This window comes from Ornithorhynchus anatinus, chromosome 10 (assembly GCF_004115215.2).
Source record: "Ornithorhynchus anatinus isolate Pmale09 chromosome 10, mOrnAna1.pri.v4, whole genome shotgun sequence".
Taxonomy (NCBI): domain Eukaryota; kingdom Metazoa; phylum Chordata; class Mammalia; order Monotremata; family Ornithorhynchidae; genus Ornithorhynchus; species Ornithorhynchus anatinus.
The window spans coordinates 44,439,493-44,463,570 of record NC_041737.1 but is presented as its reverse complement, the minus strand read 5'-3'; the positions used below and the strand labels follow the sequence as shown (position 1 = coordinate 44,463,570).

The window sequence follows — 24,078 nt, the reverse complement described above, 5'->3', positions numbered from 1 at the left end:
TGCCTCAAGGGTAGAGATCCAACTTCATAGGTGATACAGAAGGAGAGAGAGTAGGGGAAATAAGGGTTATTCAGGGAAGGACTTTTGGGCGAGATGTGATTTTAATAAGGTTTTGAAAGTGGGAAGAGAGGTATTCATTCATTCAATAGTATTTATTGAGTGCTTACTATGTGCAAAGCACTGTACTAAGTGCTTGGAATGTACAAATCAGTAACAGTGACAGTCCCTGCCCTTTGATGGGCTTACAGTCTAATCGGGGGAGACAGACAAGAACAATGGCAATAAATAGAATCAAGGGGAAGAACATCTCATTAAAACAATAGCAAATAAATAGAATCAAGGTGATGTACATCTCATTAACAAAATAAATAGGGTAATGAAGATATATACAGTTGAGTGGATGAGTACAGTGCTGAGAGGATGGGACGGGAGAGGGGGAGGAGCAGAGGGAAAGGGGGGAGAAGAGGTTTTAGCTGCGGAAAGGTGAAGGGGGGGGAGAGGGAGCAGAGGGAAAAGGGGAGCTCAGTCTGGGAAAGCCTCTTGGAGGAGGTGAGCTTTAAGTAGGGTTTTGAAGAGGGGAAGAGAATTAGTTTGACAGAGGTGAGGAGGGAGGGTGTTCCAGGACCTCAGGAGGATGTGGCCCAGGGGTCAATGGCGGGATAGGCGAGAACGGGGGACGGTGAGGAGGTGGGGTGGAGCGTGCAGGGTAGGAAGTAGAAAGAGAGAAGGGAGAAGAGGTAGGAAGGGGCAAGGTGATTTGGTGTATATAAACGGGGATGGAATTCTAGACAGATGATGCACATGGGAAATGGGTTGGCAACAAGATAGATGAGACTGAGACACAATGAGAAAGCTAGCTGCAGAAGAGCAAAGTATGTGGGCTGGGCTGTAGTAGGAAATCAGTGAAGTAAGGTTGGCTACGGCGAGCTGATTGAGTACTTTAAAGCCAATGATATGGAGTTTCTGTTTGATGAAGTGGTGGATGGGCAACCAATGTAGGTTCTTGAGGAGTGGGGAAATGTGGACTGAATTTTTTTTAGAAAAATGATCTGGGCAGTTGAGTGAAATATGGACTGGAGGAAAGGAGGTGGAAAGGAGGTCAGCTAGAAGGCTGATGTAGTTGTCTAGACAAGACACAAGAGCTTGGATCAGCATAGTAGCAGTTTGGATAGAAAGTAAAGGGTAGATTTAACAATGCTGTCAAAGTGGAACCTACAGGATTTGGTGACTGATTGGCTATGTGTAGTGAATGAGAAATGAATTGAGGATAATCCCAAGGTACTGGGCTTGTGAGTCAGGGAGTATAGTGGTGTTGTGTACAATAATTGGAAAGATGGTGGAGGACAGGGTTTGGGAGGTAAGATGAGGAGTTCTGTTTTGGACATACTGAGCTTGAGGTGTCAGTTGGTCATCCAAGTAGAGATGTCCTAAAGTCAAGAGGAAATGTGAGACTGCAGAGAAAGAGAGAGGTCAGGGTTGGAGCTGTAGATTTGTGAATCATGCACATAGAGGTAGCAATTGAAGCTATGGCAAAAGACGAGTTTTCCATAGGAGTGAGTATAGATGGAAAATAGAAGGGGGCCCAGCAATGAGCCTTGATGGACTCCCACTGTTCAGGGTGAGAGGCAAAGGAGGAGTCTGTGAAAAAGACTAAGAAAGAATGGTCAGAGTGATAAGAGGAGAACCAGGAGGAGTCATTGTCAGTGAAGCCAAGACAAGGTTACATGTTTCAAGGACTTTTTCCTCTCTCTTTTTGCATTGGTTTCACTCTTCTGATCTTGGTTTATCACTGTCTCTTTATTCTTAGCCTTTTTTTTTATTCTAGGAACAGGGTTCTGGAATCTCTGTCAGTGAGGGAGATAAAAAGTTGAAAAGCACACAATTGGTGCTCAATAAATGTCAACAGTTCAGAGCAAACACTTGGCTAAGGAGATGGGAGTAACTGAAAAAAATCTACCCACCATGGATATCAGCAAATAGTTGTTCAAAGCCCTTTCTTTTCCACATTTGATCAGCAAATAGCTGTTCAAAGGCCTTTCTTTTCCATCTTCCAAACAGCAGTCACCAGAATCTACATTATTTAGGGATTTCCCCCTTCCTCTGGTTTTCTTTCCCTAGGCTTTCTTTCTTGCTCTTCCTCTGACACTTCCTCTCCTTTCCTCCTCCTACCTGTGGGTGGCCAGCAAGGTTGGATCCTCTTCCCTTCTCATTCTATCCCCACTGCCTTAGACCGCAGATGGTCCTTCAGATACCCACTACCTACCCTCACTTTGTTTTCAGACTCTGACCTGGACTGTCCACAGTTTCAAAATACTTTTTTTCTGTAGAAATACTTCACCAACATACAAGCTTACTTTTAGTTACATCTTTCTACTATTTGACACTTTGTTTCTTGATCAGAGGTTACACAAGGGTGGCCATTATCCTGGTGTTACACAAAAGTGTAACCATTGACTGTGGGACCATCAGTCAATCAAGCTATGGCATTTTTTGAATGCTTACAGTGTGCAAAGCCCTGTACTAAGCACAAACGACTTGGTAGACATGACTCCAGCCATCAAAGATCTTACAATCTGGTGGGGGAAACAGACCTTAAAATAAATTACAGATAGAAGCATCTCTATCATTATGGTGAGCAAAGCTGTTTTGTTTCTTTGAAAACAGAGGCTGCCTCTGGGTATTCAAGGTACAGTTCTTTAAATCACAAGGCTAAGTTCCCATCCTGTTCTCCTTGAATCCTATCAACATTAAAGAAACTCATTCAGCATTTGTCAGCCAACAAGCTAGAAAAAAAGTAATTTTATCAGTGTGAAATAAGAAAACTCATGTATTCAAGTGATGGAGATGATTAACACTGTTATGTATAGGACCTTAAGCTTACATAGGTGCTCAAAGCTTATCCCAGAAATTCTATTCATTTTCTCATCTCTCACCCTCTGCCATAAACATTTTAATCATCCAAGGTCACCCCAGGCCAGTTGCTGAGTTGGAAGCAGTATTTGGCTTAATTCAAATGACAATGATAAAGCTTGCCAATTTGCATATTGGCAGTTCCTCTTGTAAACTTATCCCTAGACAGTCAGATCTTTATGGGCAGGGAACATGTTCAGAAGTTCTCTTGTATTCTACTCTCACAAGGACTAGAACAGTGCTCTGCACATAGTAAGTACTAAATAAATATCACTGACTGATTGATTAATTGAATCCCAAGATTCAAACTTTGTATTTCCTTCCTCCTTATTTACCTTCTATCGTAGTGGAGTGGACTGTTGGCATGTATTTTTTATGTTAAGATGATCCCTCTACACAGGGTATTCCAGACTGGTCCATCTGTGTCTCATGAGATAAGTGCTGTAAGATTTGACAGCCATGACCTAATAAGAAGTCACACTTTCCTAAGAGAACTTCATCGCCTCTAGCCTGGATTGCATAATATACCCCTTGCCCTCTCCACCTTCCACTAGCCATCCCTGCTCTCCCTTCCTCTGTCTTAACTATTACAATATTTCAATATTCCAGCCTAGTGTTATTCTCCATTGACCCTGCTGGTTGCCTGATGAAATGTCACCAACTGAGAAGCTGCCATTAATGGTCTATCTCCCCAGCTTGTGGATTTTGAAATGCCCACTTCCATATGATAAATATTCCGATAATTTTCAAGAGATTCTGAAACAAAACTAAAGAAAATCAATCAATCATACATTTATTGAGTGCATACTGTATGCAGAGTGCTGTACTAAGTACGTGGTAGACTAAAATATAACAGAGTTGGTATATATATGATCCCTGCCCACAATGAGTTTACAGTCTAGAGGGGGCGATACCACTCAGAATAAAAGAGGGAACTGTGGGTGCTAGGAGAGGCTATATGAGTATTTTTTCTACCCACCGTATTTTAATGGTGAGCTGCTCTTTGAAGTATTTACAAATCTTTCACAGCCTTTTATTAAACTGTTGGGTAGGGCATGATCACTTCCTACAGTTCTCTGCGGGGTAATGTGACTGGACAGCAGACAAGTTAGGATTCTAATACAAAGTTAGCAAACCATTTTCGCAATAAGTGCTGTGAATTTGATCGACCCAAAAAGTGACCAAGCCAGCAAGATTTTTCTCACTCTATGGATTTAAATATTTTGGCCATTTTATTGGGTAAATCAATCCTGCTTCTCCCTATTTTTTTTCTGGTTGCTAAGCAACCACTGCACTATTATGGCAAACACTCTTGAAAGGACTGAAGCACCAAAATGTCTTTGTTGGTTTATCTATTTTAATGGAAATGATCCAAGACCAAAATAAACTATTTCCCGGTGACAGCCAGTGATGTAAAATAACTTGGGACTGAGTCATGTGACATGTGATGTCCAGTGAACCCAACTCAGCTTTTAGATATTGCACAGAAAGCACACCAGCTTTCTACTACACTTGAGTATTCACATAGCCACTATTGGCATGACCACTGGAGAGAACTTAACCCTGGAGGCTCATGTGAAGAAATAAAGGTGAAATCAGGTCTGGGTTGAAAAGTCTCTGTAGCACAAGATTAGAAATGAATGATCCTAACTGTATTCTTCAGTGAGCAGAGCAACCAGTCAAGCTACACAGGTTGTCATAAAATGTTCTGAAGTTTTCTAGTTCCACTCAGGTATGACTCAGGGAGGGAGACTGAAAAATTATGAGAACAATATCCTCTTCTCCTTGAGGTGATATTTTCTTTGACCTTTTTAGAATATTGATGACTGATTGAAAAGACCCACCTATTTGTGCATGGCCTTCTCATACTGGAGAAAATATCAGATTATTATACTTATCAGCAACAAAAATATTCATATAAATTCAGTATAATATTAGTTTAATTCTCATGTTGTAATAATAATAATAGTAATGGTATTTGTTAAGAGCTTGCTTACTATGTGCCAGGCACTGTACAAAGCACTGGGGTGAATACCAGCAAATTAGGTTGGACACAGTTCTTGTCCACATGGATAACAATCTCAACCCCCATTTTACAGATGAGGTAATCGAGGTACAGAGAATTGAAGTTACTTGCACAAGGTCAACCAGTAGACAAGTGGTGGAGCCATGATTAGAAGTCATGTCCTTCTGACTCCCACGCCTGTGCTCTATCCACTACACCAAAGAGCATTATTCAAAACCATTGATGATGAAAGTTAGGCTTTTCTCTTTCTGACTGGTTGTAGTGCCAGAGAATTTCAGTTAATTTTCCACTCATTCTTCAATGGTGATTGTTTCCTGTAAACTGTATTTGAAATAGAAAGCACTATGGCAGAGACTCTGTGCTGAAATATTCTGGTACTCTTATTGTATTTATCATTGTCTTTGACTTTTGTATGTGGTTCTTCTATTTTTGTTATTTCTTCCTATTCTATATACCCATCATCCACTCCTTTCCATCCTCTTATTCTTAAATTGTGTGACTCTTGGTGGCCAGGGACCATGTCTAATTCTTACGTCAGTATTTTTTTTCCAGGACTAAGTACAGAGCTTGGCACACAGTAGATGCTCAATAAAAACAATTGAATCAATGAAAAAAGATAATTCATTTGAAGTCTTTTCTGTTCTGTTGTATTCTGAAATTGCCCACTATTAACCTGCAGCTATTTTGAGAACTGTGTTTCCAAATTTTAAGTTCCTAACTTTTCCCTTTACTTTAGACAATAGACAAATGGCTAATGAATCACATTTCCATCAGAAAACTTCTTGATTTCAATGGAAAAAATGGGGCTTTTAAAGAATCAGGATTGGAAAGAGCCTGGCCCAAACCCCAAGCATTTCCCAAGCAGACAGTTCTGCAGAGATTTGATAGAGTGCAAAGCACTATAGCTGTTTTGCACCTTTAACATAAATCAAGATGCCATTCATTCATTCTTTATTCTGCTAGAAATACTTTTCATGGATGCCCTGGGCTCAGCGAAGGATCAGCATACATTGAGTTTTTCCAAAAATATTTGAACATTGCTCATTTCTAAAACTTAACAGGAGGCATTCTGGTAATTGCTTGATCCAATTTATTTGATCTTAATGATCCCTGGCACCTCAAATTTAGTCACTATTGCTAAACATGTGCTAAACATAGTCACTCTCACCCTGTGGGAACTCTGATGTAGTTTAAAAATTTCAGAGACTTTGGTTTCCCCAGAGTTTGAGTTTGAGTTGTATAGTATGTATAGTTGGGAAGCAGCGTGGCTCAGTGGAAAAGAGCCTGGGCTTTGGAGTCAGAGGTCATGAGTTCGACTCCCAGCTCTGCCACTTGTCAGCTGTGTGACTGTGGGCGAGTCACTTCACTTCTCTCTGCCTCAGTTCCCTCATCTGTAAAATGGGGATTAACTGTGAGCCCCACGTGGGACAACCTGATTCCCCTATGTCTACCCCAGCGCTTAGAACAGTGCTCTGCACATAGTAAGCGCTTAACAAATACCAACATTATTATTATTAGTATGTAAACTTAGAGCAAAATGTGTTTGTTCGTTGGATGGTTGACTTCCTCGATTAATAGAATCCAGTCCTTCTGATATTTTGGATGGTCGGTGACACCTTCATGTGGCCTTCTTTAAACTCCAGGAGAGATTTTGTTCTCAGATATTTACAGACACTCCACGCTCTGTGGAAAACTCAAGAACTGAAAGACTGCGGATTTCCCTGAATCTCACGCCATCTAGAGGCCATTTCAGTTCCAGATTAAGAAAGGAAGTGGGTCAAGAGGAACACAGGCCTGGGAAATAGACTGGCTATCCTACCCAGTCAGATAGACCCCAGAAAGACTGGGTCAGCTCCTGGGCCAATGCAGAGCTTTGCTCTGAGGTAAGCCTAGAGTCGCCCAAAGAATCCTGGGGTCAACCATCAGTCATGCTGTTGGTCCAGGAGAAAGACCACTGCTCTGGAAATGAAGAGCTCTGTGTTTCAAACCTGCTTCTGCCTGTAGCTGACTAACATGGGCGAAAATTACCCAAGCATTTTTCTGCACCTCTTCCTGCCTACTCTCGCATGCATCTTATTGGATCCCATTCCTAGCAGCACAGCAAGGAACAGCAGATCACAACTCCTGCTGGATGTTTGTGTGTGTGTATGTGTATGTGTGTCTGAGTTGAGAGGAGGATAGGGCTGAAGGTGAAGGGTTGAGACTGCAGAAGTCCAGCTTCTAAAAAAGGTTGAAACCTCTTTTCATAGTAAGCGCTTAACAAATACCATTATTATTATTTTTGCTATGTGGCATGAGTTTTAGATCTGGAGAAGCAGTGTGGGCACTGGAAAGGGAACAGGTCTGAGAGTCAGAGGAGCTGGTTCTTGTGCTGGCTCTGACGCTTGTCTTCTGGGTGACCTTGGGCACATCACTTTACTGCTCTGGGCCTCATTTTCCTCATCCGTAAAATGGCGATTCAATACTCTTCTTCCCTCCTTCTGAAACCATGAGTTACATGTGAGACAGGGACTATGCCTGACCTGATTAACTTGTATCGATCCCTGCACTTAATATTCATTCATTCATTCCTTCATCAAATCATATTTATTGAGTGCTTACTTTGTGCACAGCACTATTCTAAGCACCTGGGAAAGTATAATGCAACAGTAAACATATATGCTGCCTACAACGAGCTTGGCAGAGGCAGAGACAGAGACATCAGTACAAATAAATTAATTCCAGATATGTACATAAGTATTGTGGGGCTGGAAAGGGAGCAAGCAAAAAGGGAGCAGGTTAGGGCAACGCAGAAGGGAGTGGGAGATGAGTAAAGTGGGGGCTTCATCTGGGAAGGCTTCTTGGAGGAGATATCTTTTCAGTAAGGCTTTGAAGGCAGGGAGAATAATGGTATGTCAGATTTGAGGAGGGAGGGCGTTACAGGCCAGAGGCAGTACTTGGCCCATAGTAAGTGCTTAACAAATATTATTATCACTGTTCATCATCATCATCATCATCATTGTCGTCCTAATTATATGTTGTCTTGTATGAGGTCAAAAGTCCATGGAAGGGGTCCATCATAGAAAGGTTAGTGTGACTGTGGAAACCAGTGTCAGGCTGGGACCTGCTGTCTGGGTCAAAGATCTGGCAACCAGAACTTTTGAAAACAGGTAGGGAGGAAATGGCAACCACTGAGGTAGTGAGAGTTGAAGTACAAAGAACACAGTTCAATTTTCCTGCACGTGGTGGCTTGGACCCAGCACCAAGGAGTCAGAGGACGGGCTGGCCTCTCTAACACTACAGATGTCCACTCATAGGGCTGGCTGAGGGGTTCAGGATCACAGGCTTTGCAGAGCTGACCTCAGTCACACCACCTCGTGCCCTCGGAAAAGCCCGCCGCTCAAACAGCAGAGATCACATCCACTAACAAGGGTAGGGCCGCAGGCTTGAGACTGAAGTTAATACATTTCTATTCATTATTTCCTGGGAATATGTGTGTGTTTGCAGGGTGGCCGGGGAAGGGGGCGGGTAGAGGACGCTGGACAGGGTTAGAGACAGCTGGAAGCTCCACGGAACACCCTGGAGGAAGGGCTGGAGTGGTCTTCACTGAGGTGCCGAGGAATGACGAATCACGCGTGTCTTGGGATGGCACTCGGCAGGCAGGCGATGAATTGCAGAGCAGGCCGGTGAGGGGGCAGCAGGCGATGAATTCCAGAGCAGACCGGTGAGGGGGGGACTGTAGTCGAGGATGGAAAAGAAGGGGCGGCAAAGAGGGGAAGGCAAAATAGGAAGGTGGGGAGACCCAGGAGGAAACCAGTAGTATCCCTTTGCCCTCCTGCCCCACACTGCCACTGTCCCCCCTGCATGGGTGCTCCCATTGAGAATCAGGGGGCACCTCGTGGCAGTGCTGCTTTAGGTGTCAGAACCTCCAGCCCCATCTCCTCGAACCCAATTTCCCTGCGCCCCCTCACCGGACCGTCCCCGCTTCCCCCCTGCAATGAGGAGCTGCAGGGACAGTTGTCAGGCCAGCGACGAGGACCCGATCACACGCCTCGTCCTTCACTAGCCGGGGACGCTCTATCTTCCACCTGTAACTACTTATTCTTCTTCCTGGACACAGGAAGGCCGATGATACTTTCCTGGTGAAGGGAACAAATATCCTCCCAACAAATTCTCAAGTGGAAAAGCTTCAGCAGGTGACTGTACCTGATGAACGCTCCCCTGTCCCCAGGTCCATTCAAGATGAGAATGCGAGACTGCGGCATCCGGGATGATTTTCTTCCCCACTCCCTCCTACCTCCGTTCAGGCACCGTTCAGGCATGTACAAATAATACCTTTCTATTCAGTATTTCTTGGGAATGTGTGTGTGTTTGCAGGCTGGAAGGGGAAGGGGTCGTTGGAGAAGGTGAGACAGCTGGAGGCTTCAAGGAACACCCTGGCGGGGGCGGGGGGAGGGAGGGGGCCTGGAGCGATCTTGGCCGAGGTGTCGAGGAACGATGAATCAGGTGAGATGTGTCCTGGGATGGCTGTCGGCAAGCAGGCGACAAATTCCAGAGCAGGCAGGTGAGGAGGGCGCTGTAGTCGAGGATGGATAAGAAGGGGCGGCAAAGAGGGGAAGGCAAAATAGGGAAGTGGGAAGACCCAGGAGGAAACCGGTAGTTTCCCTTTTCCCTCCTGCCCCGCACTGCTACTGTCCCCTCCGCAAGAGTGCTCCCATTGAGCATCAGGGGGCAACTAGTGGCAATGCTGCTTAGGGGTTGGGACCTCCAGCCGCACCTCCTCGAACCCAGTTTCCCTGCTCCCCCTCACCGGCTGTCCCCGCTTCCCCCCTGCAATATGGAGCTGCGGGGACAGCTGTCAGGACAGCGATGCAGACACGATCACCCGCCTCGTCCTTCACTAGCCGGGGACGCTCTGTCTTCCACCTGTAACTTCATATCCTTCTTTCTGGACACAGGAAGGCTGATGATACTCTCCTGGAGAAGGGAACAAATATCCTCCCCGCAAATTCTGAAGTGGAAAAGCCTCAGCAGGTGACCGTACCTGGTAAATGCTCCCCCATCCCCAGGTCCATTCAGAGGATAACACGAGAGTGTGGCATTAGGGATGATCTTCTTTCCCACCCCCTTGTACCTCCATTCAGGCATGTAGAAATAATGCATTTCTATTCATCAGTCCCTGGGAATGTGTGTGTGTGTGTGTGTGTGTGTGTGTGTGTGTGTGTGTGTGTGTGTGTTTGCAGGGTGGACAGGGCAGGGGGTGCTCCTTTCCCACTCCCTCGTACCTCCTTTCAGGCACCGCCAGTGACCTGCTCTACTGTCCCCAGGGGAGATCGCTTACCGCTGCTCCACGTCGGGGCCTGGTGTTTGCTGCCCCGGGTGGGGAAGACCGCGCCCAATATGATAATCTCCCACCTGTCCTGTGGATTGAATCTCTAGACACAATTCTACTTGGGCAGTGTTAAAGAAAGAGAGGTCATGCTTTTCTCAACAAAGACCAAGTGGTTGCAAATTAAGCAAATGCGGTGCTCTCACTGTGATGACATTAGGTGCCAGCGTTTCCCATGGAATAAATAGATAGGACTGTTGGGTCACAGTCATCTTGCTCGCTCAAAGCCATGAGGCTAAAATTGGCCAAAACACAGAGATAAACTTTCCCATCTTTTTCCTTCCAAATGCAGAATCTAGAGAGAATGATTTTTACCACAAAATTCCCACATATCTCTATTCAATGGTAAGGAGAATTATATGTGATTATTATATGTCAGTGGTGCCTCGTTTCATATGTCAACTTTTAATGATTAATTTTAATTTTAAACTATTTCATTGAGTTTGGGGTTTCCTATGGGTTTTTTACATTTTATTTATTATTTGTTTATTTTAACTATTTTATTAGCTTTGGAAAGTGTCGGGATTTCATGAGGGCAGGTGACTGTGCATGATTGGAAATGAATCAGATGAAAGTATTCTCCCATTGAACATTGAATGGGGGAGGAAAAATTCAGTTTGTGACAGTTAAAGATGATTAGGAAAGAAGGGAAAAGATTTACCTCTGGTTTGTGCCATTTAAAGAATGAGCTGAAATCGCTACGATGCTATGCGATTTTGCAGTCCCCTTAGTCTCTATACATCTTCTCTTCCGTCCCCCTCCCAGCCATAAAGAAGGGGGCCCTCCTTGAAGGCCCAAAGTGGAGATCTTCTTAAGAGGCTGCAGGGGCCGACACTAGGCTTTTACAGGAAACAAAGCCCTCTTTTCCCCCTCCCACAGTCTGGGCCATCAAGACAGGAGGGGGGTGACAGGGACCGCGGACAGTTGCCTGATTTCCACGTGTCCTCTCTTCTTCTGCGGGTGATGAACAAGCATTCCCAGAGCCTTCCTATACCGAGGCTGGCGCTGCAGAAAGATAAGACGTATCGTCAAATGCTCTATCGTGTGGAGACACAAGGAGCTAGCTTTTAGAATCACCAGTTACAATTGGCCCGCATTTTTTGTAATTTTGTCTCCTGCACAAAAGCCTAGTTAACATTAATTGCCCTGACCAGAGGAGCTGGATCTCGGTCATGGGCCCGACCTTTCCCTGCAGGGTACAACTGGAGAGAAGAGAGAAAAATAATGGAATTGACACAATTACAACGGTTTTTCTAAGTTATTTCTGTTTCCCAGTATCTAGAACCAAGTGTCTTCTACTGAAAACAATAGCCCCGTGTGTGCCCAAATACAGTTTGGAGAGTCCCAACTATCCGTTTCTTTCTCCTTGGGCTGTTGAGAGGTCAGAGCTCTAAAATCGACGGTTCCTGCATCAGCAGAACAGGCAGGAGAGTCTTTAAGACACAAGATGGTATCAGAGGGGGACCCCCGGTCTACTGGCCCACCCAATCCAGGGGATTTGAGGGAGAAGTCAATTGTGCTAATGCCCGCAAACTGAGTTATACATTTATCTTCACTAAAAACCAACTCCACTGGGCTCTTCAGCAAGCTGAGAAGCAAGAGCCAAGATCTGGGCTTCCTTAGACTTCTAGATTCCCTAGCCATTACACAGAGGCAGGCCGAGCCAGGGAAATGCAAAAACCGCGGTGGAATTAGATGGAAAAAGACCAGCTTTCTCCGTGTTTCCATGGGGGATCAGAGGTGACAAGTATTGCCCAGATTTGTTCAGCCAAAATCACTGTCTGTGCAGGGCTGGATTTCATGGAGCAAAACCTTAGAGCGTGTAATGTTTTTCTGAGTTACAATAAAATCTTCACCACGTTAGCAGTTCAAACATGACCATGCTTTTCAGGCACAGCTGGGATGTGCAATACGTCAGGGAATCATTAATATCTGTTGAGTGATTACTCTGTGCGGAACACTCGACTGTGCATTTGGAAGAGCATAATACCATAGAGCTGGGAGACATGGTCCCTGCCCAAAATCAGCTTACAGTCCAGAGAGGGAAACAGACATTGAAATACATAACTCTACTACAATTCCCAACGTCCCCCACGACCCGGCCTCTCGCACCCTCCTCTCATACCTCTTTTGCTGTCCCGGGGGCCCTGGGCCTTGATGCCGTTCGTCCCCCACAGGTAGTGTGAGAGGATAAAGGTGAAATCTCTTTCAGAGGTTTTGGGGGCAATTAGCTCGGAGACTTTTGTGTGTTGTACCACAAATTGGCTCAAGTAGTCAGGCCTTGAAGCCCAAGAAGAGAATTACGAAGAATTTCCTCCTCAAATATTTTCTTTGTCCTCTCAATGAGTTGGGCCTTAAAGACCCACAGGACAGTTACCAAGTGCATATGGCATGAAGCAAATTTCTCCTTTACCTCTTTAATCATTTCCTCTGCTCTCTTGAGTCACTGGGTAGTAAAAACCCTCAAGAGAATGAAGGGGAAATATTGCCTGAAGCAAGGCTCTCTTTTTCCACTTAAACTATCCTCTCTTCTCACTTGGGGCATTAGGTTCTGAAGGTCTACTGGAAAAATAAATGGGAGATACTGCATAAAGCACATCTCTCATCTTTCATCTCATACATTCTCTCTGCTCTCTCGAGGACTTAGGCCATAGAGAACCAAGAGAGAACTAAGTAGCTATTGCATGAAGCAGGTTTCTCCTTTTCTGACAAAAATATTCTCCGCCCACTTGAGGCTATAGGTTGTGAACACCCAGGTGTCCTTTTAAAGGGAGATTCTGCTGGAAGCTCGGCTCTTCTTTTTCACCTTAGACATTCTCTCTGCTCTCTCAAGGGGTTAGATCTGACAGACTCAAAAGACACTTAATAAGGAGATATTGCATGAAGCAAGTCTCTCCTTCCCATCTTCAAACATCTACTAAGAAAGAGATACTGCATGAAGCAAGGCTCTACTTTTCATTCTCAAATAGTCTCTTTGCTCACTCAAGTAGTTGGGCTTTCTAGACCCAAGAGAGAATTAAGAAGATACTGCATGAACCAAATCTCTGCTTTCCATCTTCAAATATTCTCAGTGCTCACTCAAGGAGTTAGACAATTAAGGAAAAGAACTTGCATGAAGCAGGTTTCTGCTTTTAGGTTCCAACATTCATTCTGCTGTCTCAGGGAGTTTGGCCCTAAACCCCCAGCCCCAAGAAGGAGAGAGAATGCATCAAGCAAATCTCTCCTTTTTCATTTCAAACATTTTCTCTGCTCTCTCAAGGAGTTAGGCCTGAAAAGCCCAAGATAGAATTAATAAGGAGATACTGCAGGAAGCAAATCTCTCCTTTTTATCTTCCCACATACTCTCTGCTCGGTCAAAGAGTTAGATCTTAATAGGCCCAAGAGAGTTAAGGAGGAGATATTGCATGAAGCAAGTCTCTTCCCATCTTCAAACATTTCCTCTGCTCTCTTGTCCTTAGGAATCAATTAACACACTGATATTGCATGAAGCAAAATTCTCCAAAAATTCTCCTCCATCGTTCTCTCCGATCTCTCAAGGAATTAGGCCTTAGAGACCCAAGAGAAAATTAAGAAGGAGATACTCCATGAAGTCAATCTCTACTTTTCATCCTCAATTATGCTCTCTCCTCGTTCAAGGAGTTAGGCATTAAAGACCCAGGAGACAATTGTGGAGGGAGATATTGCATGAAACAAATCTTTCCTTCTTCACCTTAAACATTCTCTCTACTTTCTCAAGGACTTAGTACTTAAAGGCCCAAGAGAGAATTATAAAGGAGATACCACACGAAACAAATGTCATCTCTACTTGTTATCTTCAAATATACTCTCCATTCAGTCCAATAATTTGTTCTTAAGGGCCCAAGAGGGAACTACGGAGATATTGCATAAAGCATGTTTCTCCTTTTCATTTTAAAATGTTCCCCTGCTCTCTCAGGGAGATTGGCTTTTAAAGACTTAGAAGACAGAATGAAGAAGATATGGCATGAAGCAAATTTATCCTTCATCTCTTCAATCCTTTTCTCAGCAAACTTGAAGCAGGGCATCACGAAGACCCGGAAGAGAATGAAAGGGAGCCATTGCCTGAAACAAAGCTCTTCTTTTCCCCCTAAAGTAGTCTCCCTGCTTACTTGAGGCACTATGTCGTGAGTGGCAGTGGGAAATATTGCATGAAGCAAATCTCTCCCACCTCCAACATTCTCTCTGTTCTCTCAAGGAGTTGGGCTTTAAAGACCCAAGAGAGAATTAAGTAGATATGGCAGGAAGCAGGTATCTCTTTTTCCACCTATAATACTGTCTCTGCTCACAAGAGGTATTAGGTGGTGAAGACTTGGGTGAGGTATTGCATGAGGCAAATCTCTCCTTTTCCACCTCAGGGAACTGGGTCTTAAAGACCTAAGGGAAATGTAAGTAGATACTGCATAAAGCAAGGATCTCCTTTTCCACCTATAATGTTGTCTCTGCTCAATTGACGCATTAGGTCATGAAGACCTGGGTGAGATTGAAATGGGAGCTATTGCACGAGGCAAATCTCTCCGTTTTCACCTCAAACATTCTCTCTGCTCTCTCAAGGAGTTGAGCCTTAAAGACCCAAGAGAGAATTAAGTAGATATTGCATGAAGCAGGTACCTCCTTTAACATTATAATAGTGTCTCTGCTCAGTAGAGGCATTAGGTCATGAAGACCGGGGTAGGATTTAAAAGGGAAACACTGCATGAAGCAGATCTCTCCTTTTTCACCTCAAATAATCCCTCTGCTCTCTAGAGGAGTTGGGCATTAAAGATTCAAAAGATACTTAAGAGGATACTACATGAAGCTGGTATCTCTTCTTCCACCATAATTTGTCTCTGCTCACTTGAGACATTAGGTCATGAAGACCTACCTGGGTGAGATATTACATGAAGCAAATCTCTCCTTTTTCACCCCAAACATTCCCTCTGTTCTCTCAAGGAGTTGGGCCTTAAAGACCCAAGAAATAATTAAGTAGATAGTGCATGAAGCAAGGAACTCCTTTTCCATCTATATTATTGTCTCGGCACCCTTGAGGAAGTAGGTCTTCAAGACCTGGGTGAAATATTGCATAAAGCAAATCTCCCCTTTTTCACCTCAAATATTCTCTCCGCTCCCTCAAGGAGGTGAGCCTTAAAGGCCCAAGAGAGAATTAAGTAGATTTTTTCATGTAGCAAGAATCTCCATTTCTACCTATAATATCGTCTCTGGCTCATTTGAGGCATTTGGTCGTGAAGACCTGGGTGAGATACTGCATGAAGCAAATCTCTCCTTTTTCACCTCAAACATTCTCTCTGCTCTCTCAAGGTGTTGGGCCTTAAAGACCCAAGAGAGAATTAAGTAGACATTGCATGAAGCAAGTATTCTCTTTTCTACCTATACTATCATCTCTTGCTCATTTGAGGCATTTGGTCGTGAAGACCTGGGTGAAATACTGCATGAAGCAAATCTCTCCTTTTTCACCACAAACGTTCCCTCTGTTCTCTCAAGGTGTCGGCCTTAAAGACCCAAGAGAGAATTAAGTAGAGATTACATGAAGCAAGGAACACCTTTTCCACCCATGCTACTGTGTCTGCTCTCTTGAGACATTAGGTCATGAAGATCTGGGTGAGATATTGCATGAAGCAAATCTCTCTCTGCTCTCTCAAAGTGTTGGGCCTTAAAGACCCAAGAGAGAATTAAGTACATATTGCATGAGGCAAGTATTCCATTTTCGACCTATAATATCACCTCTGCTCATTTGAGGCATTTGGTCGTGAAGACCTGGGTGAGATACTGCATGAAGCAAATCTCCCCTTTTTCACCTCAAACATTCTCTCTGCTCTCTCAAGAAGATGGGCCTTAGAGACCCAAGAGAGAATTAAGTAGATATTGCATGAAGCAAGTATCTCTTTTTCCAACTACAATATCATCTTTGCTCATTTGGGGCATTAGGTCATGAAGACCTTGGTGAGATATTGCATGAAGCAAATCTCTCCTTTTTCACCTCAAACATTCTCTCTGTTCTCTCAAGGAGTTGGGCCTTAAAGGCCCAAGAGAGAATTATGTGGAGATTGCATGAAGCAAGAATCTCCTTTGCCACCTCTAAAGTCATCTCTGCTTACTTGAGGCATTTGGTCATGAAGACCTGGGTGAGATACTGCGTGAAGCAAATCTCTCCTTTTTCACCTCAAACATTCTCTCTGCTCTCTCAAGGAGTTAGGTCTTCAAGACCCAAGAGAGAATTAAGGAGATATTAGATGAAGCAACTATCTCTTTCTCCACCTACATTATTAAATCTGCTCATTTGCGGCATTCGGTCATGAAGACCTTGGTGAGATGTTGCATGAAGCAAATGTCTCCTTTTTTACCTCAATCATTCTCTCTGCTCTCTCAAGGAGTTGGGCCTTAAAGACCCAAGAGAGAATTAAGTAGATATTGCATGAAGCAAGTATCTCCTTTTCCACCTACAATATCATCCCTGCTCATTTGAGGCATTAGGTCATGAAGACCTTGGTGAGATATTGCATGAAGCAAATCTCTCCTTTTTCACCTCAAACATTCTCTCTGCTCTCTCAAGGAGTTGGGCCTTACAGACCCAAGAGAGAATTAAGTAGAGATTGCATGAAGCAAGTATCGTCTCGACCTCCTTGAGGCATTAGGTCATGAAGATCTGGGTGAGCGATTGCGTGAAGCAATTCTCTCCTTTTTCACCTCAAACCTTCTCTCTGCTTTCCCAAGGAGTTGGGCCTTATCGACCTAGGAGAAAATTAACAAGGAGATGTCGCGTGAAGCAAATTCCTCCTAGTTATCCTCAAACTTGCTCTGAGCTCGGGCAAGGCATTAGATCTTTATGGCCCAAAGGGGAATTAACAAGAAGATACTCCATGAAGCAAGTCACTACTTTTCATTTGCAAACATTCTCTGTGCTCTCTCTGGGATTTTGGCTTTAAAGACTCCAGAGACAATTAAGAAGGAGATCTTACATGAAGCAAATCTCTATGTTTCATGCTCAAATATTCTTTCTGCTATCTCAAGGAGTTAGGCCTTAAAGAGCCAGGAGAGAATTAAGGAGGAGCTATTGCATGAAGCAATTCTCTACTTTTCATCCTCAAATATTTTCACTCTTCATTCATGGAGATAGGCCTTAAAGACCCCCAGACCAATTTAGGAGGAGAAAGTGCATGAAGAAGATTACTCCTTGCCCTTATCCAACATTCAATCGGTTGTCCTTGGACTTAATCAGAAGGATAGATATTGCATGAAGCAAATCTCTCCTTTGCAACCTCAAACATTCTCTCTCAAAGAGTTAGGCCTCAAAGACACTAGACAGAATTAATAAGGAGATATTACAGGAAGCAAATGTCTACTTTTCATCCTCAATTATCATCTCTGCTCCTTCAACAAGGTAGGACCTTAAGACCTAAGATGGAATTAGGGAGGAGATGTTGCATGAATCAGGTCTTCTCTGTTCAACTTCAAACATTTCCTCTGCTCTCTCAAGGGGGTTGTCCTTAGAGAACCCTGAGGGAATAAAGAAGGTGATAATGGCATGAAGCAAAGTTCTCCTTTTTAACCTCCAAACATTCTCTCTGATCTCTCGAAGAGTTAGGCCTTAAAGACCCAAGAGAAAATTGAGAAGGAGATGCTGCATGAAGCAAATTTCTACTTTGCACCCCCAAATATTCTCTCTCCTCATTCATGGAGTTGTGGCTTAAAGACACAAAAGAGAATTAAGGAGGAGAGATACTGCATGAAGCACATCTCTCTTTTTTTCACCTCAGTCATTTCTCGGCTCTCTCTAGGAGTTAGGCCTTAAAGGCCCAGGGGAGATTGAAGGAGGAGATATTGCATGAACAAGAATTCTCTTTTCATTTTCAAACTTTCACTATGCTCTCTTAAGGGATTTGGCTTTAAAGACCCTTGAGAGACGTTCAGAAGAGATATATGGTGTGAAGCAAATCTTTCCTTATTTACCTCATTCTCTTTGCTCTTATAAAGAGTTAAGCCTTAAAGGCCTAAGAGAGAATTAAGAAAGAGTTATTGCATGAAGCAAATCTCTCCTTTTCATCTTCAATCAGACTCTCTGCTCTGTCACAGAGTTATGCCTGAAGACCCAAGAGAAAATTAAGGAGAAGATATTGTATGAAGCAGATTTCTCCTTTTCATTTTCAAGGATTCACCCTGCTCTCTCAGGAAATTTGGCCTTAGACGCAGGAGACTATTGTGAAGAAGATATGGCACGAAACAGATGTCTCATTTACCTCTTCAAACATTTTCTCTGATCACTTGAGGAATTGCTTCATAAAGACCAAGGGGAGAAGGAAGGGGAGATATTGCCTGAAGCAAAGCTCTTCTTTTCCACCCAAAATAGTCTCAGTGCTCCCCACTGCCATTACGTTGTGAAGATCAGTGGGAGATACTGCATGAAGCAAATCTCTCCTCTTTCACCTCAAACATTCTATCTGCTCTCTCAAGGTGTTGGGCCTTAAAGACCAAAGAGAGAGTCAAGTAGATACGGCATGAAGCAAGTATCTCTTTTTCCACCTACAATATCATCTCTGCTCATTTGAGGTATTAGGAAAGGGAGGACCTGGGTGAGATATTGCATGAAGCAAATCTCTCCTTTTTCACCTCAAACATTCCCTCTGCTCTCTCAAGCTGTTGGGCCTTAAAGACCCATTAAGAGAATTAAGTAGATATTGCATGAAGCAAGTATCTCTTTTTCCACCTACATTATCATCTCTGCTCATTTGAGGCACTTGGTCATGAAGACCTGTGTGAGATATTGCATGAAGCAAATCTCTCCTTTTTCACCTCAATCTTTGTCTCTGCTCTCTCAGGGGTTTGGGCCTTAATGACCCCAGAGAGATTTAAGTAGATACTGCATGAAGCAAGAATCTCCTTTGCCACCTATCATTACTGTCTCTGCTTTCTTGAGGCATTAGGACGTGAAGACCTGGGGGAGATACTGCATGAAGCAAATCTCTCCTTTTTCACCTCAAACACTCAGTCTGCTCTCTGAAGGAGTGGGGCCTTAATGACCCAAGAGAGAATTCAGTAGATATTGCATGAAGCAAGGAACTCCTTTTCCACCTACAATATCATCTCTGCTTATTTGAGGCATTCGGTCATGAAGACCTTGGTGAGATATTGCATGAAGCAAATCTCTCTTTTTTCACCTCAAACATTCTCTCTGCTCTCTCAAGGAGTTGGGCCTTAAAGACCCAAGAGAGAATTAAGTAGAGATTGCATGAAGCAAGTATCTCTTTCTCCACCTACAATATCATCTCTGCTCATTTGAGGCATTAGGTCATGAAGACCTTGGTGAGATATTGCATGAAACTAATCTCTCCTTTTTCACCTCAAACATTCTCTCTGTTCCCTCAAGGAGTTGAGCCTTAAAGGCCCAAGAGAGAATTATGTAGTGATTGCATGAAGCAAGAATCTTCTTTGCCACCTCTAATGTTACCTCTGCTTATTTGAGGCATTTGGTCGTGAAGACCTGGGTGAGATACTGCATGAAGCAAATCTCTCCTTTTTCACCTCGAACATTCTCTCTGATCTCTCAAGCAGTTAGGCCTTCAAGACCCAAGAGAGAATTAAGTAGAGATTAGATGAAGCAAGTATCTCTTTCTCCACCTGCAATATCAAATCTGCTCATTTGCAGCATTCGGTCATGAGGACCTTGCTGAGATATTGCATGAAGCAAATCTCTCCTTTTTTACCTCAAACATTCTCTCTGCTCTCTCAACGAGTTGGGCCTTAAAGACCTAAGAGAGAATTAAATAGATATTGCATGAAGCAAGTATCCCCTTTTCCACCTACAATATCATCTCTGCTCATTTGAGGCATTAGGTCATGAAGACCTCGGTGAGATATTGCATGAGGCAGATCTCCCCTTTTTCACTTCAAACATTCTCTCTGCTCTCTCAAGGAGTTGGGCCTTAAAGACCTAAGAGAGAATTAAATAGATATTGCATGAAGCAAGTACCTCCGTTTCCACCTACAGTATCATCTCTGCTCATTGGAGGCATTAGGTCATGAAGACCTTGGTGAGATATTGCATGAAGCAGATCTCTCCTTTTTCACCTCAAACATTCTCTCTGCTCTCTCAAGGAGTTAGGCCTTAGAGACCCGAGAGAGAACTAAGTAGATATTGCATGAAGCTAGTATCTCTTTTTCCACCTACAGTATCACCTCTGCTCATCTGAGGCATATGGTCGTGAAGACTTGGGTTAGATATTGCATGGAGCAAATCTCTTTTTCATTTGAAATATTCTCCCTGCTCTCTCAAGCTATTGGGCCGTAAAGGTCCAATAAGACAATTAGTAGATAGCAGGTATCTCCTTTTCCACCTATAATATTGTCTCTGCTCTATTGAGGCATTAGATCGTGAAGATCTGGGTTAGATACTGCATAAAGCAAATCTCTCCTTTTTCACCTCTAACATTCTCTCTGCTATCTCCAGGAGTGGGGTACTTAAAGACCCAAGAGAGAATTAAGTAGATATTGCATGAAGCAAGTATCTCCTGTCCCAGCTACAATATCATCTCTGCTCATCTGAGGCATTAGGTCATGAAGACCTTGGTGAGATAATGCATGAAGCAAATCTCTCCTTTTTCACCTTAAACATTCTCTCTGCTCTCTCAAGGAGTTGGGCCTTAAAGACCCAAGAGAGAATTAAGTAGAGATTGCATGAAGCAAGTATCTCTTTCTCCACCTACAGTATCATCTCTGCTCATCTGAGGCATTAGGTCATGAAGACCTTGGTGAGATGTTGCATGAAGCAAATCTCTCCTTTTTCACCTCAGTTTTTCCTCTGCTATCTCCAGGAATGGGGGACTTTAAGACCTAAGAGAGAATTAAGTAGATATTGCATGAAGCAAGCTTTTCCTTTTCCTCCTGTAATATTGTCTCTGCTCACTTGAGGCATTAGGTCGTGAAGACATGGGTGAGATACTGCATGAAGCAAATCTCTCCTTTTTCACCTCAAACATTCTCTTTGCTCTCTCAAGGGGTTAGGCCTTAAAGACCCAACAGAGGATTATGGAGTAGACATTGCATGAAGCAAGTCTCTCCTATTCCCATCAAACATTCTCAGAGCTCCCTCAAAGGGGTTTGGCCATAAAGACCCAGGAGAGAATACAGAAGGTGACACGCCATGAAGCAATTACCTCCTTCTTTCACACTTCAAATATTCTGGCAGCAAAATGTAGTTGATTTTATATGAAATTTGAAGATAAGCTTTTTCTCCCCTGCCTCAAGTCTTAAAGCTTGCACAATTGGCTGTGGTGGAAACTTTAGGAAATTTCTCCTCTTTAACCTCAGAAATTAATGTTTTCTTCCACCTTGTTGCCGGTCATAAAGATCGGGGTGGAACTCTTACAAGCTCCGGGGAGATTGGGTGTACCCTGAAAGAGTTTCTCTTTATCCATCTCTTGCACTTTTCCTCAACTTGATCCTCAGTTTCTTGCTTCAGGTTTCCACGATCTTTTCCAGTGAAGATCTGAGCCATTTGCATTCTTTTCATTTTGGTTCCAGTCCTTTCCTGGGAAGAGAAAAACGCTTCATCATCATCTCCAGACCCCGGTGATCCGGACTTATCCTGGCACTCTGTCCATTTTACCCTATTCATGTTCAGGTAGCGTATCGAAATCCTGAGTTGATGTGAACGGCCTGATTCATTCTGGCATTGTGGGATTACTGGCCTTCATCCTCAGAAAGGTAAAGGAACTAGGAGACAAAATATCACTACGCGGGTCTAATTCCCACAGGCAGCATGTTACGGTGAAGTTCCAGGCATAAATAGCCCAGTTTGCCTTCAACCAAGACTTCTATCCTAAAAGTCATTTTGTAAAAAGCCTTTCAAATGGCGAGCTGACCAAATTTAACTTACAATGGACTCTATTAAGGGACAGGCATTTCAGTTTCAAAGGAAAATTGAAAAAATAAATCCCCCTACCACACCCTGAAAAGTTACGTTTCTGAATATTTCCCAGAGCCGTCATTTTAATTGGTCACCAGTTCCTCCAGGGCAGGAAATGTATCTTTAACTTCCACTGTGCTCTCCATACCAATGAGCACAGCACGCTACAGAACGGGGGTGCCCAATCAGTACGGCTGTGTTGAAGATAAAATGAAATTGGAGCATTCCCCCAATTTCCTTTCCATTTAGACCAAGTGAATCCAGCCACCCCTCATGTTACCTCCTCCACTACCTGTCCCCTCTCTCTTACCTTGGGTTCACCTGGCATCTCTCCATCTGGCCCACCTCGCCTACCCACGGCTGACATCTCCACTTCCCTTGTCAATGGCAGGCGATGTGGGTAGTTCAGGTTTCTGAAAAAAAACCAAACTGGGTTTGAGAGCAGAGCCACTCCTTCACTTTCCTAGACTAAAGCAGGTGGAGAGCCCTACTCCAAATCCGTTTCAAATAAGCGTTATTATACGATTGCCACTGTGTCACAAGTTATTTGCTTTCCCCTCGTCTGATCAAAATCCTCACAACAGTCACCCAAACCAATAGTCATGGGAGAGAACTCTTGAAAATCACAGCGGTTTATGCTACGGAACTCTATCGGAGCCTTGATTCTATTTAGTTGCCATTGTTTTTACGAGATGTTCTTCCCCTTGACGCTGTTTAGTGCCATTGTTCTTGTCTGTCCGTCTCCCCCGATTAGACTGTAAGCCCGTCAAACGGCAGGGACTGTCTCTATCTGTTGCCGACTTGTTCATCCCAAGCGCTTAGTACAGTGCTCTGCACATAGTAAGCGCTCAATAAATACTATTGAATGAATGAATGAATGAGTTTACGGGGATATAAAGTAAATTTCCTTTGGAAATTTACACTAAGGCTCCTTTTGACCTAATGTTAATGTCCTATTTAATTATTTTCTACCAAACTCCATTCTGTCTGTCCTCTATGAAATTACTGGCCAAGATATTTAGGCTGATTACATCTCCTCTCTTTCCCTGACTCAAGTTTTAAAGTGCAAAAGCAATACTTACTCAAGTTCTTTCCGCTGAAAATGGATTGAGTAAATATTATGTGAGGAAATTGTTAGTTCATTTTCTTCTCCAATGTCTTAGATTAGTAAGTCTGAGACAAAGATACCGCAGGTAAAACGTGCTAATGGCTAGGAACTGGGCTTTTATAAAGATTCATTTGGTTAGAACGATATAAGGATTTCCTCCCACACCAGAAACAATTTGAGATACTCATTTTTTTCTTTTGTCAGGCAGTCAGTTCCTCGTCTCCTCTCCATATGTTTTGGTGTCCTCAATTCTCCTGGATTTCCCCTCCGATCTGCTTCCTCCTGGGGGTCCTGCGCTGTCTCCCCGGATTCCCCTCAGGGTACTTCCTCAGGCACCTGAGTGATAGAACTGGGTGAAACAAAGTCATAGCATGATTTCCCACCTATGAGTTTGCCTTGAAAAGAATTTCAACACATTCACAAGGTTTTCCAGGTGGTACCCAAAACGCTATTGCAAAAATAAACCTAATTTTGCCTCTCTCATTGTCACTAAGCTTACATTTTTAATTAAACTCTCTCTCCTACCTTCAAGGGCAGGTGCCCACCCTCTTCCAGAGTCCTTCCTCTTACGTCCATTTTTTCCTTGAAATCGGGTTTCTTTGCCATATCCTCCCCTGGGCCGTGGTGCCAAGGAAGAGTCAATCGTGTCTGAGATGTCTGTCTGCAGGCTGGTGAATTCCAGAGGAAGCTGGACCATATGGAGAGTTCTGGGGATCGTGGCCTAGAACATGGGGGACTGTTTGACTAGGAGT

At 43.6% G+C, this 24,078-nt stretch overlaps 1 long non-coding RNA gene across 1 annotated transcript; it reads right to left on the bottom strand.

Annotated features, from left to right (window-relative positions):
* Positions 1-11,223: 11,223 nt before the first annotated feature.
* Positions 11,224-22,887, bottom strand: LOC120638658. The gene is made up of 3 exons (XR_005660497.1): positions 22,529-22,887; positions 12,430-21,840; positions 11,224-11,309 (listed from the first exon to the last, which is right to left on the bottom strand). It is a non-coding gene; the product is annotated as an uncharacterized LOC120638658 (long non-coding RNA).
* Positions 22,888-24,078: the final 1,191 nt, after the last annotated feature.